We start from the raw sequence: 18,971 nt of genomic DNA on the forward strand, positions 1-18,971 counted from the left end.
GACATCTCAATTTATAACTTGGTTTTTCACCTTCTTAAAATGACTTGATGAATAATTTTCATATTTTATATTTTGAAATTTGAAGTCAAACTTATCACTTTTTCCATATGGTTAGTTCTTTTTGTATTTTAAGAAATTATTCCCTATCTCCAATAGTAGAACTATATATATATATATATATATATATATATATATATATATATATATACAGCTCCTCTTGGTAGAAGAATATGATTGTTACTTAACTATACATATATACTTAAATATATATACAGTTAACATTTTAAAAGCTTGTTTTGGATATTTAAGTCTTTTCTCCATGGGCAATTGATTTTTGTGCATCGTGGATAAGGAACTAACTTTATTTTTCCATATGTAGGACAATTTTGTTCAATAATTATTTGTTACTAATGTTTAGATATATATAATTGATTTTTGTTTAATGATTTTATATCTAACTCCTTGTTAAACTCCATTATTTTTATTATTTGTTTATCAGTTTTTCTGGAGTGGTTAAGAATAAACAATCATATAATCTACTAGAAATGTTGGTCTTTACTTCCTCTTTTTCAATCCTTAGGCCTTTAACTTCTGTTCATTGTTTTAGATATTAAGTAGGGGCTTCCTTACATTGCTAACTTGAACTGAGGATAGTGGCCATCCTTGTTTCAATTCTCAACTCTAATTTTACAGAGAATATTTCTTACATTCTTCAATTTAGTTTAATGGTTGTATGTGTCTGTGTGTATGTGTTTAAGATGAACCTTATCAGATTTAGGGGCAGTCCTTTCTATGCTTTCGATGATTTGGTTGGATACAAAATTCTAAATTCTGTGCTAACATTAAAAAAAAAAGGGGGGCGCCTGGGTGGCTCAGTGGGTTAAAGCCTCTGCCTTCAGCTCAGGTCATGATCCCAGGTCCTGGGATCAAGCCCCGCATCCAACTCTCTGCTTGGCCAGGAGCCTGTTTCCTCCTCTCTCTCTGCCTGCCTCTCTGTCTACTTGTGATCTCTGTCAAATGAATAAATAAAATCTTAAAAAAAAAAAAAGAAAAGACTATCAAATCAGTGTCACAGGACTCTAAGATCTTCTCTGATATCAAGCTCTGCTAGTAACTTAAAGGATGGAAGCAATCAAGAGACACAAGTAAATCAGGAAGAGATCTATAACATCCCATATGGTTCTTCAAACCCTTCCTTCTTTCATTAGATACTCTATACAGCTTAACAGATGAGGTCTCTGACTAAGGTTTGTGAATTACCTCACACACTTTTAGGTTACAAAACATGAATTGTACCCTAGGTAGTAGTATAGATTACATGACCATTTTCTTGGGAACCATCTGTCATTAATCTATAGATTACAAATTTATTTATTATAAGTAACCCTAACCCAGAAACATATTGAAAATCCATATATAAGGATTCTTCTCCTAGGCAAATATTCTTATGTCTATTTATCAGAAGGTCAGTTATCAGCAAGTTTATATACATATCAGATTAGGCCACCTGCCACTGTCCAAACAACATGCCACCCCCCTCCATAATAAGAAGATGTCGGAGGCAGGCCCCTGGCCAGGGCGGCCTCCGCCATTAAAAGATGGCGCCTGGCTAGTTGCCAGGTTAGGGTTGCCTCATGAGACTAAGTGAAATGCCCAAAGAGGAAGTAAACAGCATTGGTTGCTAACAAAGTTGTTCGCTTAGGTGCGCAGCCTGATTCGCTCCCTCCTGTACCCTGCTCGCTGATTGATCATGTAAGCGTATATAAGTGTGTAGACTTGCGGAAATAAGGAGAGAGAAGATACATCTGAACTGGGGCTTCTTGTCGTCCTTGCGGGTCGAGGGCAATAAATGGCGCCGGCACCAGGGAACTAAATAAAGGAATCTTGCAAGGTAATCCACAGGAAAGCGGGGAGTAAAGGTCCGCAGGTAAGCGGGGACATTAGCCACCTTCAAAAGTGGGAATTCCGCGGTAAAGCAGGGAGTAAAGGTCGACTGAAGTATATGGGTGTAAAAAGTTAATGTGTTAGTTAGTGTCTTTAACGTCCGCATCTGTTGTCTGTGTGTTCATAATGGGAACTTAAGTATCTATAGTGCGGTTGGAAGGGTCTTTAAAAGACCTGCTGAAAGCCAATGGAACTCCACTAAAAGCAAAAACTGCTCCGGCCTTTTTGAATACAGTGGAAAAGGCGGCTCCATGGTTCCTAGATGAAGGCTTGCTAAGCATACCTCAATGGGACCACTTAGGGGAGGATTTGAAGAAACAGGACAATAAAACGCCTTTGCCACCCGGGACCCTGGCAATATGGACCTTAGTCCGGGGATGCCTGGTGGGGCCTAAACCCAAATGTGAATCAGCTCTACAAGAGGGAGCAGAGGCATTGGAGGAAGTGAAAGAGGAGCGGTCTTCTCGTGCCTCAGAGGGGGTAGTTCTAGTGAAGAGGAAGAAGAAAAGTCAGGGGAGGAGTTAGACCGTAAAATGCACTCCAAGTTTGAATAGTTGAAACTGTCGACTCCAGCGACGCCTAGTGCCCCTCTGCCGTATAATCCTATGGCGCGCCAAGGAGCTTGTAGCTGCTGCACCACATGTGGTAGTGGCAGGGGTTCGAGCTAGAGAGATCATGACCTGGCCTCTGCCTTTCCGGTTTTAGAGGACCAAAACAACCAGTGGTATCATCAGCCTCTTGATTTTAAACTAGTTAAGCAATTAAAGGAAGCAGTCATGCAGTATGGCCCTCAGGCAGCCTTTACGGTATCTTTGTTGGAGACCATAGCAGGAATGAACTTAGTCCCTGAAGACTGGGGTAACCTAGCCCGCGCAACCTTGTCGGGAGGGCAATATCTAGAATGGAAAACAGCCTGGCAAGAATACTCACAGGACAGTGCCCGCCGTAATGCAGTGGCTGGAAATCCTCAGTGGGACCTAGAAGTGTTAATGGGAATAGGACCGTACGTGGGAAAGCAGGCCCAAATACAATACAACCCTGCGGTGTATCTGCAAATAGCTGCGGCGGCCACTAAAGCATGGAAAACAATTCAAAGCAGTGGGGATTTACAGGGTCAGCTGTCTAAGGTAATACAAGGACCAAATGAAGCATATGCTGATTTTGTAGCAAAGCTGATGCAAACAGCTGGTCGAATATTTGGGGAGGTAGAGGCAGCCATGCCATTGATAAAGCAGCTGGCTTATGAGCAAGCTAATAAATGGTGTAAAGAAGCCATCAGACTTCGGAAAAGCAAAGACTTAAGTACATATATTAAAGTTTGCAGGGATATCAATGGTAGTGTTATTCAAGGGCAGGTTATGGCTGCAGCTATCACTCAAGGTTTACCAGGATTACAGGGAGCTCAACAATATAAACATAGGGGGTACTCCTGGAGTTTGCTATTACTGCAAGGAGCCAGGACACCTTAAGCGTGAGTTCCCCGAGAGAAAGGTGTCTTATCAAGAGGCTAAAAAACCAGGTATCTGCCCAAGATGTGGGAGAGGTGCCCACTGGGCATATGAATGTTGCTCAATAAGGGATATACAAGGAAACTCTCTGCCTCCAAGAGGGTCAAAAAACGGGAAGGGGGGCGCCACACCCCAGGGCCCTCAAATGTATGGGGTGCTCCAACAGGTGGCTCGCTCGCATTATCCGCCGACGAGCCAAGGCGAGCCACAACAGGGAGGGAGTGCAAGATTGGACATCCGTGCCACCACCAGAGTCATATTGACTCCAGAGATGGGGACCCAGGTAGTCGGATCAGATTTTAAGGGTCCATTACCTGAGGACACCATGGGCCTCTTGTTAGGACGGAGCTCCACGGCGTTATCAGGACTCATTGTTCACCCTGGAGTTATAGATGCTGATTATAAAGGAACGGTGAAAATCCTGGTATCCTCCCCACGTGGAATTACAGCTATTAGTCCAGGTGATAAGATAGCTCAAATCCTGGTATTGCCTAGTTGTCACAAGCATTTTGGAAGCCATGAGGTTACACGGGGACAAAAAGGGTTCGGTTCATCTGGAGCTCCTCTAGCATGCGTCACGCTAGGCATGGAAAATAGACCCCTTTACTCTCTTTGGATAAGAGACAAGAAATTCATGGGCTTATTGGACACCGGAGCAGATCGCAGTATCATCAATGAAGCTGATTGGCCTAAGGATTGGCCTGTGCAAAAGGCTGATCAAATACTTTGAGGATTAGGGATTGTTCATAGCCCCATGTGCAGTGCAGCTACACTGCCATGGAAGGATGATGAAGGCCACCATGGACTTGTGCAGCCATATGTCCTTAAGATTCCCATTTCATTGTGGGGATGGGATGTCTTGACCTAAATGAACCTGAAGTTGACTACAGAATTATTCTATAGTGAGGAAGCTCAAGCCTTAATGACTAAGTCTGGTTATCCTGGAACGGGAGGCCTAGGAAAACAGCTGCAGGTCACCCCTGAACCTATTCCCTTGACTAATTACTTCTCTCAAAGAATAGGTGGGCCGTGGCTGGGTTTTTCTTAGGGGCCACTGAACCTCTAAAAATTCAATGGAAAAACAGTAAACCTGTGTGGGTTCCTCAGTGGCTCCTGCCTAAAGAAAAATGTGAAGCTGCCCACACGTTAGTAAAAGAGCAACTTGCTGCCGGGCATATTCGGCCCTCCACATCACCATGGAATACGCCTATTTTTGTGATTAAGAAGAAGTTGGGGAAATGGCGATTGTTACATGACTTACGAGCGGTTAATGAAACGATGGTGGCCATGGGAGCAGTACAGTGGGGGCTGCCTTTAGTCTCAGCCCTGCCCTCTGGTTGGCCCTCTGTGGTAATCGATATTAAAGACTATTTCTTTTCCATCCCATTGCACCCCGAGGACACCCAATGTTTCGCTTTCACAGTACCTACCATTAATCATTCTAGTCTGGATCAACGCTATGATGGGTGGTATTGCCTCAGGGCATGGCCAACAGCCCTACAATGTGCCAATTATATGTGGACCAAGCCCTGAAGGAGGTTAGAACACAATTTCCCCCGCTCATTGTGTATCATTATATGGATGATATTCTGCTGTGCCATAAAAAAGAACAATATATTGAGAAGGCCCTTTCCTTTCTTTTCAAACATTTTGAGAAATTTGGATTACACATAGCACCAGAAAAGGTCCAAATGACGCCCATTAAAGAGTATTTGGGAACTAGGTTAGAGAACACTAAAGTCAGACCTTTAAAGATAACCCTGCGGATGGATCACCTAAACACGTTAAATGATTTTCAAAAATTGTTAGGAGATATCAATTGGATCAGGCCCTATCTAAAACTCACTGATCAGGAATTGTCACCCTTATTTGAGACACTTAAAGGAGACCCTAACCTCACCTCTCCTCGTCAGTTGACTGAGGGGGAAAAAGCAGCCATCAATCTGATCCAGAAAAGGCTAGAAGCTGCTCAGATAGACAGAACTGACTATTCCAAACCTTTGCTATTTTGTGTCCTTGCCAAAAAACGAGCTCCCACTACAGTTTTTTGGCAATCTAGCCCCATATCATGGGTTAGTTTGGCCCACTCTCCAGGGAAGGTCTTGCCTTGGCACCCAAGTGCCGTTGCACAAATTATACTTAAAGGGATTAAACTTAGTATAGCAGCGTTTGGTAAACAACCAGATACTATAATAACACCATATACGCAGGAACAAATAAAGTGCCTAGCAGCCTGTGATGATGACTGGGCCATTTTGATAACTATAACATGCACTCAATTTGATAACCACTACCCATCACATCCATGGCTACAGTTCAGTTTATCCAATCCAATCATATACCCTAGGATCACTCACCATAAACCCCTCAGTAATGTAAAGCTTATATTCACTGATGGATCTAAGCAAGGAGTAGGAGCTATAGTTACCAAAGAAAAGAGTTGGACCTTCCTATTTCAAAGCTCCTCTCCCCAAGAAACCGAGCTGCTCACAGTGATAAAAGCATTTCAAATGTTTCATCAAGAACCCTTCAACCTTTTATCAGATAGTAGATATGTGGTGCAAGCTGTCTCTATCATTGAAAATGTGGGTTCTATTAATGCCAGGTCTACTATCTCTAAGGCATTACAAGAAATCCAAACATTAGTTTGGGACAGGAAGGCTCCATTTCATATTGGCCACATGCGAGCTCATACAACCTTACCAGGCCCCCTGACAAAAGGTAATCGGTTAGCAGACTCCTTAACCAGAGGAGAATTTGTCTTTGCCATTGAGGACCCGGTGCAACAGGAGAGACATTATCATAAGCTTTTCCACGTGAATGCTTTAACTCTTCGCTTCAAATTTAACATAACAAAACCACAGGCACGGGACATAGTAGTCTCCTGCAGAAATGCCGTGACCTTACTACCTGCACCGCCCTTGGGGGTTAATCCTAAGGGTTTGTTACCTAATCATATATGGCAAATGGATGTCACACATGTTTCAGAATTTGGAAAGTTAAGATATGTTCATGTCTCTGTAGATACCTGCTCTGGAATAATTTTCGCCTCAGTGCATACGGGGGAAAAATCCAGAGATGTTATCGCCCATTGCCTACAGGCTTTTGCGGCATGGGGAAAGCCACGCCAGTTAAAGACATAATGGTCCAGCCTACATCTCACAACCCTTTAAAGCCTTCCTACAACAACGTGACATTCACTTGATACATGGAATACCCTATAACCCACAAGGACAGAGTGTTGTGGAGCGTGCGCATCTTACAATGAAAAATGCGCTTTATAAACAAAAAGGGGGAATAGGGGACAACTTCAGGTCCCCTAAAGATAAGCTCAACACCATTCTCTTAATTTTGAATTTTTTAACGTTGGACAAAACGGGTAAATCAGCTGCAGACAGACATGCAAGTGATGCTGCTACTCCCCCTAAGCCTTTAGTACTTTGGAAGGACATCCTCACAGGAAAGTGGAATGGACCAGATACAGTGTTAGTATGGAGTAGGGGGTCTGTATGTGTTTTTCCACAGGAAAAGGAGGCTCCAATTTGGATCCCAGAGCAGCTGGTGCGTGCAGCCTTGCCTCCAAACACCAGTCATGATGCTGAAGATGCTGATGATAACTCTGGGGATGCTACACCTCCTGCGGCAGACTCAAACCAGAGAGCTGTGAGCAGTGGTTAAAGCATGGCCATATCCTTTACCAGTGACTAACTCTTCTCTCATATTCCCTCCTCTCTTTACTGCCAATTCCTTTCAAAATCCTAAGCAAGGCAATCCCTCCTCTCCCTTTGATGCATGGCAGGTCTGTAACTTGCTAGGAGCATGTACTGATATCTCAGCAGTGTCCATGTTAAATGGTGGCAAATTCCTCAACTGTTCTTATAAACAAAATGATTCTAGTACCTTTGAGACAACAGTTAATGTGTCTTGTCCCAATAATATTACTTATCAGCCCACTCCCTTATGCGTCTCGCCACCATTCCTTTTCCTCGTAACAAATGCTAGCGAGCTGAATGATATGTTAAATTGCACTAAGAATTGCTATCTTTCCCAGTGCTGGAATGTCACGGCCTTCAAGCTGGCTGTGATTATGTGTATCCCTACCCATGTTCCTATCCCAGTTTCCATTCCAGAGGACAAGTTACCGGTGGTGCTATCCAGAAAGAAGAGAGATTTTGGTATCACAGCCACCGTTGTGACAGCATTGGCTATATCTACAGCAGCTGCCATGGCAGCAGCAGTCTCGCTTGCTACAACTATACCCACTGCGGAAGCTGTGAACACCCTTGCAGAAGGAACGGCGGCTGCCCTTCAAACACAGACTCAGATCAATGCACATCTGCAAGCAGGAATCCTGATAGTCAACCAGAGAGTGGATTTGGTTCAAAAACAAGTGGACATATTGGGGGCCCTATTGGGACTGGGATGTATAGCACCCTTCCTGGCAATTTGTGTAACTCCCATAGCCTATACTAATATGAGTGACTTACAGAATGTCTCCTGACAGCTCTCCCAATACTTGCGGGGGAATTAGTCCATAGAATTCCAAAACTACACTCAGCACCTGCTACTAGGCATAACAAGGATGAAGAATACCAGAGTTGAGCTTGCAACCCTCCCAGAGATAATCAAAACATTGCAAGATGGGTTAACCTTTACAAAACAATGGGCTAGCATAATTGGTCTGATGACAATCCTCATAGTGGGCTTGATTCTGCTAGTAAGGAAACTGCAGATTTGGAGGCGACAGCAACATGGGCAACAGTAAGCCATGGTGCAGGCCTTGTTAGCCATCGAGGCTGGAACATCCCCCCAAGTGTGGCTAAGTATGCTGGATCGGTAGTCAACGACGGGTAAGATTGGTGGGGGAAATATACCAACCTAAGATAGGACGCAGATCATTGATATCTGCCCTCTGATGATGGGTAAGGATATTCCCCGCCACTGACAACCTAAGACAGGCACAATCCCTGCCATAAAAGAAAAAAGGGGGAGATGTCGGAGGCAGGCCCCTGGCCAGGGCGGCCTCCGCCATTAAAAGATGGTGCCTGGCTAGTTGCCAGGTTAGGGTTGCCTCATGAGACTAAGTGGAACACCCAAAGAGGAAGTAAACAGCATTGGTTGCTAGCAAAGTTGTTCGTTTAGGTGCGCAGCCTGATTCGCTCCCTCCTGTACCCTGCTCGCTGATTGGTCATGTAAATGTATATAAGTGTGTAGACTTGCAGAAATAAAGAGAGAGAAGATACACCTGAACTGGGGCTTCTTGTCGTCCTTGCGGGTCGAGGGCGATAGGAAGAGAACTGAATTACAGACCAGTACCTTCTTGATCCCCAGATCAAAATCTTTTCCCTTCCAAACTTTAAAATATTAAACCACCATCTTCTTCCATCCAGTGTTGCTGACAACTCTGAAATCATTTTGAGTCTTATTTCTATAAATATGGTCTGTTCTTTTCCCTTTGTATTATTTTATAAACTTTTTTGTGTCTTATAGTGTTAATATTGTCTATTATGTTTCTTGATGTGGGTCTTTATCTTTTCAGTCTGGTGTTTTAGGCCCATTACCCTTAGCTTAGTTATTTTTCTCAAATTTTTTTTTCTTAATTTTTAGTTCTGTGAACTCTACCTCCATTACAGTCTCAAGATTATATTTTTAATTCTCATCTTTATGCCCCTATCATCCAAATGTTGGCACTTCAATTTCTATACTCTACTTCTGTTAATTTTTATTTATATAGTCTATGTATTTACCCTTCCTTGCTTTCCTTAAAGAATTTCAGTTTACTTTCAGTTTCCTCACCTGCCCTTCAGCTGTATCTATTTCATTATTTAGCCCATTTATTATGTTCTGCATTTCAAATATTATATTTATTATACCAAATATCTGGATTTTTTTTATAATTATTTCCTTTTCTTTAAATTCCAATATCTTATTCTTTTATGCTGAAATATAATTGACCTATAGCATTATATTAGTTTCAGCTATACAATATATGCAAAAATAAGTCTAGCTAAAAATCTGTCAAAACTTGTAGTTACCAAAATTTTTTTTATTATTTTAATTTTTTATCATATTCAGTTAGCCAGCATATAGTACATCATTAGATTTTGACATAATGTTCAATGATTTATCAGTTGTGTATAACACCCAGTACTCATCACAACACATGCCCTCTTTAATACCTAATACTTCCTAATACCAGTTACCCCATTCCCCCACCTCCTTCCCCTTTGTAACCCTCAGTTTGTTTCCCAGATTCCAGAGTCTTTTATGGTTTGTCTTCATCTCTGATTTCTTCCCTTCAGTTTTCTCTACCTTCCCCTGTGGTCTTCTGCTGTATTATGTTCCACATCTGAGTGAAAAGATGTGATAATCTTCTTTCTCTGCTTGGCTTACTTCACTTACTATAATCCCCTCCAGTTCCATCTACATCAATGCAAATGGTGGGTATTCATCCTTTCTGATGGCTGAGTAATATTCCATTGTACATATGGACGACATCTTCTTTATCCACTCATCTGTTGAAGGGCATCTCTGCTCCTTCCACAGTTTGGCTATTGTCGACATTGCTGCTATGAACATTAGGGTGTGTATACCCAGTAGTGCAGTTGCTGGGTTGTAGGGTAGCTCTATTTTTTAGCAACGTTCAAATATGCAATACGGTATTATTGATTATACTCGCCATGCTCTACATTACATCCCCATAACTTACTTTATAACTGGAAGTTGGTACCTTCGACTCCCTTCACCCATTTCACCCACACCCACTCACAACCCTGAAAAACACCCATCTGTTCTCTATATCTGTGAGCATGGTGGCATTCTGGGGTTTTTTTGTGTTTTGTTTTATTTTTTCAAATTCAACATGTAAGGGAAATTGTACAATATTTGTCTTTCTTTGTCTGGTTTCATTTAGCATAACACTCTCAAGGGCCACCTATGTTGTCACACATGAAGGATTTCCTTCTTTTTATGGCTGAATAATATTCCTCTGCAGGAGAGACAGAGAGAGAGTGAGTTACATCCTCTTATCCATTCACCTATCAATGGACACTTAGGCTGTTTCCATTTCTTGGCTATTATAAATAATACTGCTATGAACATGAGGTACAAATATCTTTACAAGTTAATGTTTGTATTTCCTTCAGATAAATACTCAAGAGAGGAATTGCTAGATCATATGGTAGTTCTAATTTTAGTTTTTCAAGAAATCTCCATACTGTTTTCCATAGTGGCTGCACCAATTTATATTCCCACAAACAGTACACAAGGGTTCCCTTTTCTCCACACCCTCACCAACACCTTTTTTCTTATCTTTTTGATAATAACCATTCTAATCCAATCATGTAATGAGGTGAAATCTTAATAGTAGTCTTGATTTGCATTTCCCTGATGATTAGTGATGTTGAGTCCCTTTCATATATCTGTTGGTCATCTGTAGTTTATTCTTTGTGATAGATTTTTATGCTTATATAAAATCTTTATCCTGCTGTTCTAAGAGCCCTGATTTAAATGGTATATATACTTTATAGTTATTGTCTTTTTTCTTTTTCAAGTGGTTATGCTCCTTAGATGTCTCATTATCTTGGCCTATGAGTTGTTATTCCTGCTGTGGGTATCTAAGCACTGCCCCAGACTAGTCAAGCCCCACTCCAAGGACATGGGTACCAGCAGTCTAAAGTCTAGTTGGCCTCAGCTCCAGACAGCTCTCTGCCAACAATCATTCGAACAACTACCTATCTACCCCATAGATTTCACAGAACTCTTCATTACCTCATGGGTTTCCACCCACAGTTGACTTTGAACAAGGAAGACAGAAGCCTACATTATTTTTTTATTTTGCCAGGAACAGAATTCAGAACTGCTATTGTTTATTTACTTGCCTATGTTTTTTATTATGACTAGATATTGAGCTTCTTAAATTCAAAATTCTATTTCATTCAATTTTACATCCCCAGACCAATATAGGATGTGGTATATAGTTGACATTTAGTAGATAATTCTAGATTGAAGGAATAAATAATTTTTCTACTTAAAGTTAGAAATATTTTACTACAAACCCCTGCTCTGGTCACATTACCATTGTTCTTTTATGGCAGCTCATCACTTATTAAGCATCTGTGTCTACTTGGGGAAGTCATTTACACTCTTTAGCCCTCAGTCTCCTATCTAAAGGGCGCAATGAAGCAATAGGCCTTAACAACACATAAGACAAGTGTTACTACAAAGTCTAAGAGAAAAGAGACATGTGCCTGAAACAGCCAAAAATTGTATGAATAGTGTTAAGTTGTTTAATAATTTCACTTACTTATTCTTTGAAAGCTACAACCATTTATTTCCATGGAAAAATCAAATTGTGAACTTCCTATAGTTTTAAAATATAGTTAAATTCTAAGTATTGTGAATTATGGCCCTTTCTAGGGAGAGAGAATACTATAAAAGACAGAAGAATCCAGAGAGATTCTGGTTTCTAATCCCAGCTCTGCCATAAACCATCTACCTGACCTTGAAAAACTCAATAAATATATCTAAATATTTTCCTCATTTCTAAAACGAGAGAATTGAGAGACAGAGTGATATGGAAGACAAGCTAGAACAGAATCTCAGGTCTCTCACTTTCTTACTATATGGTTCTTAGCTCAATTTCTTAACAATTTTGGCCTAAGTGTCCTTACCTTCAGTATTAAGATATTATCACTTCCTTCTTAGAGAAGCTCTGGTATTTCAATGAGATAATATATGTAAAGTACCTTGCACAGCATCACTTATATATGAATGCTCCTAAAATGTTAGTTTCTTTCCCCTCCCACATTTTCTCAGGTGTCTTTCAGCTTTAGATAGTTATGAATCTATATGGTTTATAAAAAAACAGTCTATTTCTCTAACCCAAGAGAGATGCCAACCTAAGTTTCCACACTATATTATTTCTACTGAGGGCTGAACATTTTTTTTAGATATGAACTTTTATTCATAAATGATTTAGAAGTTAGGTAGGTGTACATCAATGCTTCTACATGTTAAATATTCAGCCCTTATTGGCAAGTAGTGAAAGTTTATGCAAGGAAAGGAAAAGCAAACTGATGTGCATATATCATTTATATTTTAAGCATCAGCAACTGCTCCAGCGAAATATTCACCCAGCAATGATATACAAGGGAAGTGTTTATGCACCGGGGCAACAATATGGAAATCAACATCTGTGGTTTAAAAAAAAAAAAATGTATGTGTCACTGCTTATAGCTGTGAAATGAATGGGCAACCATAATGGGGTGGTGTAATGCATTTGTGTCAATGGCCAGAGGAAGGAAATGATAATCATAGTTAGATTGCTATTGGTGCCTTTGTTTTTGGCAGCAAAAATAAATATCTATTAATTATAATAAAATGACATGTCTTTGGATATAGTACTAAAGAAACATCTCCAGTTAAATTATTATATAGGCCAATGATCAGAGATAAATAAGTGTATGCCAGGAAATCTCTGCTAAACTGTTTATGTAACAGAGCCATCAAATAAGTAATATGGTTCAGTGGATTCGGTGAAATTAAACACGGCATCATGGTAGTTGTATTGCATTAGATTAAGAGTAATCAGCCCTCTTGCTGGTTATCCAAATGTTGATCACTGGACAATTTCTCATCTATCACAAGGGACCTTTAGTAAAACCTTTCCCACAGGATCTAATCCATTCACTCCTGCTATTTGTCCTGAAAAGCCTGGAACACCTAGGAGGCTCAGTCAGTTAATCATCTGCCTTTGACTAGGCTTAGGTCTCAATCCCAGTTGAGACCAGGGTCCTGGGATCCCATGTGTGGCTGGGATCCCATGTGTGGCTCCTTGCTCAGTGGCGAGTCTGCTTCTCCCTTTGCCTGCTGCTCCCCCTGCTTGTGCGTGCTCTCCCTCTATCTCTCTTTCTTCGTCTCTCTTTCTCTCAAATACATAAATAAAATTTTCTTTAAAAAGCCTGCAGCATGGCATCATAGATAAGCCTGGGGGTTTTGAGTCAGGTAAAATTATGTTTCCAAAATTTCCTTCTGCTAGTCAAAACGGTAAGTTAATAAATGTACTCATTCATTCATCATTCTGAGATAGCAGAAGCCTACAATAAGGACAAGATTCAAGATTTCAGAGATAAAAATAGGGCATCAAGAAGGGAGTGAAAATGGCTTCAGAATAACTTATAATAATTTGGGTATATCTAACTATATTTTTAACATCTCCACTTGGCTATGTATCATGACCAGCTTATAAAAAGCTGAATGCTAGATCTTCCCAACCTCCAAACTTGCTCAGCTCATAGCTTCCTCCATACCAACTGATGTCCATTCTTTCTTGTCATTGCTCCTAATGGAAACCCTGAAGACATTCTTCATTTTTTACTTTCTTTTATATGTCACAGGTAAGCTGCCAGGAATGATGAAGGCTTTACCTTCAAAATATATTGAGAATCCTAACACTTCTTATTGCTTCCATTGCTACCAACCTGGTCTGTCCCAAAACATTTTCCACCTGGATTATGCAATGGCCTCCTGCCTGGTCTACTGTATTTACTCTTGCCCCTACAAACTATTCTCCGCACAGCAGCTGACCTATCCTTTTAATATATGGTAGACCATGTCACTCTTTTGCAACACCTAGTAACAAATACCCATTCATTAAGAACAAAAGTCAAATTAGTGAAAAAAAAAATAGAAGCAAACCCAGATGATCTGACTCTCCATTACCTCTCTAACTTCACCTTCTATACTCTACTGCTCTGCCTCTATCTACTCCAGTCCAGCTTCACTGTCCTCTCTGCTTTTCCTAAACACCAAAGGCATGTTCCTTAGGACTTTTAGCCTGGTCATTCCCTCTGTGCAAAACTCTTCTCCTAAATATCCAGACATGTAATTCTTTCACCTGCTTCAGTATTGCTCAATTTTCATATTATCTATGATGCCTACGCTATCACATTTAAAACTGCAAACCACTCCTACTTCAATCTTGATCACCCTTACCTACTCTAGTTTTTCCCTTTTCTAACAAACTATATAATTCATTTATTATTTTTATTTTGTCTACCCTTACCTACCAGCTACCTTGCTAGTAGAATGTGAACTTAAGAGCACCCTGCCTTTGCCAGGGAACCCACTAGAATAGTATTCCAGAACCTTTTCTAAACTTCATGTTTTAACATGTGTCAGTCACTGAAAAAACAAAGAACACATTATATCCTAATGAATTTAATGTTCAAATCAAAAAATGTTTATTCTAATTTCTTCTATCTCATTTTATAATGAGATCAATAAAAAAAAAAGTTCAGCTTTCATCACATACTGTTCTTAAATCACAGTGCACAAGTTTATCCCATTCATCCTAAATATAAAGTAATAGTAGTTCTTTCATTTCAGTACCATCTGGGAAAATATTAGCAAAGGAGATAGTTAAGGAATGAAATAAAATTATTTTCATTTGTTTATAATACTATGTGACTAAATGATAAATCTACTGCTGTTGCCTCCATCAACCTCCTCCAGAGCCTGAGGTCAGTGGAGCTAGCAGAGAAGGAATAAAACGTGATTTATTTATTGACCATAGAAATATCCTTTAGATCTTTACTCATATATAATCTTCATAGTGGGTCCTTCTTGGTCTTTCTATCCAAAATTACCCAGATACTTCCTATGCTCTTCCTGCCTCTTTTTTTCTTAGCATTTTTCACTGTTTCATCTATTCAATTTTTCTCAATGTTAGACTTTAGGTGACAAAGCATCTTTCCAAACCTTCCAAGGCGGTACAATCTTTCCCTACTCACACCCAAAGGCTGCCCTTATTTCAGAGACAAGGGCCAGCCAGGGAACTTACAAAAAAATACTTTCCATCTCCCCAGAAGTCTGATTTTCCATGTTTGAAAAAGAGTTCTAAGACTTTGCTTGATATCATCAGAATGAACATTAATATATAGACAAGCTCATCATCTTCTTAAATCACAGGACTATGTATATTATATTAGATATTTCTGTTGGTCCTTGTATTTCAATGTCTCAGCAACTCAAACCACATTTTTCTATCACTGCTTTGGTCCCCTTCCAAATTCAATTGTCTTGACAACATTAATCATTTTCTGCAACATGCCACCCTAAAGAAGCTTAAGACCTTATTTATTTCATTTCTCTGATCCCAGATGACAACTTTCTATATATTATTGCTAGTGTACTCCCTGTCATTCCCCCCTAGAAAGGTAGACCAGATGCATAGTCATCATTCCTCAGATCTATGCATCACATTGTGCTTCTTAAAGCACTTTCATTCTCAGCATCTCATTGGACTGTGTGAGATGGCAAAGAAAAGTGATATTATGCCATTTTATAACCAAGGGAACTGAGGCCTATTTGCTCAGGGGCTTACTTAGGTAATGGCAAAGCCTCTGATGGTGTTTTCACTGTCTCATCATTTAGTCCTGATGGCAGCATGTCCACCCCTTTTTGTTGTGGCCACTCTTGGAAAGCATGTTAAAACTTTAATTATTTTAAAGTTATATTATGTTTATATTCTTGACTTGGTTCAGTTAAACATTCTCAACACAACAAATTATTTGAAATTAAGGGTTTTTTTTTTTCATTTAAAATTAATTAGCCAACATACAGGATATCATTGGTTTCAGATGTTCAGTAATTCATCAGTTGTGTATAACACCTAGTAAAGCTTTAAAAAAAAGTTTAAAAAACAGAAGATATAAAGATACGCTTCAAAATTAGTAGAAAATTTCTGGCCCTCCTGCTGGCCAGCCATGTTTCACAGATACAAGTGAGGGTGTATCAGCTTGTAATCATGGCCACAGAGTAGAGAGGATGCAGTCTGAGATGGGAGGGTATAAATGAGGGTTGGAGGTGGTGGTATGAGTAAGAAGAAAGAGACAAAAATCTCTAGTGAACGTGATCAGTGAAGATGATCATTCCATTATAGGCAGACAGGCAGGCAGTTGGGAGCAAGGTTACTAAGTCCAAAAAGGGAAAGATATGAAGATGTGCTAAGATGTGACAATGCCAGAAAGTCAGGCAAAGAATAATTACCAAATTTGAGAATATGCAGTTCCAGGATCATTTTGCATAATTCCTATGGCCTCACTGGAGGGCTTAAGGATAGTCATAACCAAAGTACGAAAGTACCAAAGTACCACAGATTTGGACTAGGGAAAAAATTTAGGAATGCTTTGTAGTACACAGGTTGAGCAATCATATTGGAGGATATTTCAAAATTGTAAGCATATTCAGTAAAATTAATTTAAGAGTCAATAGAAATCTAGGGATTTTTAAAGAGTTTGGCCACCATACCTTTTTTTTTTTTTTTTTTTTTTTTTTAAGTTTCTTCAAGGGGCATCTGGGTGGTTCAGTGGGTTAAAACCTCTGTCTTCGGCTCAGGTCATGATCCCAGGGTCCTGGGATAGAACATCAGGCTCTCTGCTCACCAGGGAGCCTGCTTCCCATCCTCTCCCTCTGCCTGTCTCTCTGCCTGCTTGTGATCTCTGTCTGTCAAATAAATAAATAAATAAATAAATAAATAAATAAATAAATGTCTCTTCAATAAATTTTGGAAATAAACTATACTTTATAAATGACTTAGTTCTGACTAATTCTATTAGGAATTATTATTTTTATTTATCTTATTTTATTTTATTTATTTATTTGTGAGAGAAACAGCACAAGCAGGAGGGAGGAGCAGAGGCAGAGGCTGAACAGGGAGCCAGATGCGGGGCTCCATCCCAGGACCCTGAAAGCATCCACTGAGCTGAAGGCAGCCACTTAACTGACTTAATCACCCAGGTGCCCCTTTATTTCTTTATTTCTGAATGTCCTACATTTTGGGTGGGAACATGTGTAACTTTTTCAGACATACCAGATATGATGGTCATGTACCATGAAACTGAAAACTAATTACAACTGCATGTTAATCAACTATTACTTTGACCTTGAGAAATACTTGTGATAACAGATGCAGCTTAAGAAATAGTGTTGGACTATGGTACATCCAAACAATGGAATATTATTCATCATTAAAAAGAAATGAGCTGTCACACCATGAACAGGCATAAAAGAACTATAAGTGAATATTACTAAATGAAAGAAGCCAATCTGTAAAGACTACATACTGTATGATTCCAACTGTATGACATTCTGGAAAAAGAAAAACTATAGAGACAGTAAAAAGATCAATAGTTGCCAGGGTTTGCACATTTTGAGGGGATGAATAGGCAGAGCACAGCATTTTTAGGATAGTGAAACTACCCTGTAAGGATGAATAATGGATACATGAATACATATAATGATGGGTAGATGTCATTATACATTTGTCCAAACCCACAGAATGCACACCCAGACTGAACCTAAAGTAAGCTATGAACTTTGGATGATTATGATATATCTCTGTAGGTTCATTAATTGTAACAAATGTTACACTCTCATGAGGGATATTGGCCGTGGGGAAGGCTATCCCTGGTGAGGGCAGAGGATATACTGGATAACTCTCTATACCTTCCTCTCTGAGTATGTATGTATTTGTATACATATATATTATACATTATGTTATATATATTACATTATATTATATATGTGTGTGTATACATATATATACATCTACTGTCTTATAAATGAATACTTCTCTTATAAGGTTAAAATCTGCTTTATGATTATTCTATGTTGACTTATGTAATGGAGTAGGCTCCTTGTGAGTTGACAGTGGTGAGACAGAAGTAGGACAGTTGGAAAGGAATGGACAGAGGTCAGAGGCCTGAAAGAACACAATGTGGATGCCAAAAGCACATTGAAAGATGGACTGAAGTCATTTATCAAAAATACAGAGACACCATGGGAACTGTAGAACTCTCAGCCCATAACAACTCCATCCAAAACACTGCACTAAGAGATCTGACCAAATTCTGGCCTGGCTCCTGGCAGCATAAGGCCATGTAGCTAGGATGACTCCAGCCCCCTATTGACCACTATCCTCCATTAAAATGCCTGCCTGAGAAGCACAGCACTGCCAGGAGAATTTAATTTCTTCTAGCCAACACCTGATATAGGCTTCTGAATTCCCTTTCTTAGAGCATTTACTAAAAAGGACTTATAGTTATGAATATGCATCCTTTGCAACTTAGAAATGTCTTTCTCACAGACCTGAAAATCATTACTCTGAAATGTAATCATCAGAAAGCATAGGGCCTCTGATCTCTCAGTCTTTGTGGAGGGATAGAATCCTAAAACCAACAACTGCCAACTAGCAAATATAGCTGGCCTAATCATATTTATATAATCAACCCTTTGTAACTTTTCACTTCTCTGACTCTACTGAGCCCCCTGCTCTCCCCCTCTCCTCATTCACTGCATCCCTATAGTCAGTAGATTCAGATCAAAATCTGTTTTCACCACTTTAATACCCAGCTATATTTGTCCTTGACACCACATCTAAAATACAGAACACAAGCTGGAGTCCAGGGACAAATCCAAGATCAAATCTTGGGGAACTAAACTAGGAACCAAAGCAAA

The sequence above is a fragment of the Mustela putorius genome, unplaced genomic scaffold, assembly GCF_011764305.1.
Source record: "Mustela putorius furo isolate JIRA1106 unplaced genomic scaffold, ASM1176430v1.1 tig00003987_pilon_pilon_pilon, whole genome shotgun sequence".
Classification (NCBI taxonomy): Eukaryota; Metazoa; Chordata; class Mammalia; order Carnivora; family Mustelidae; genus Mustela; species Mustela putorius.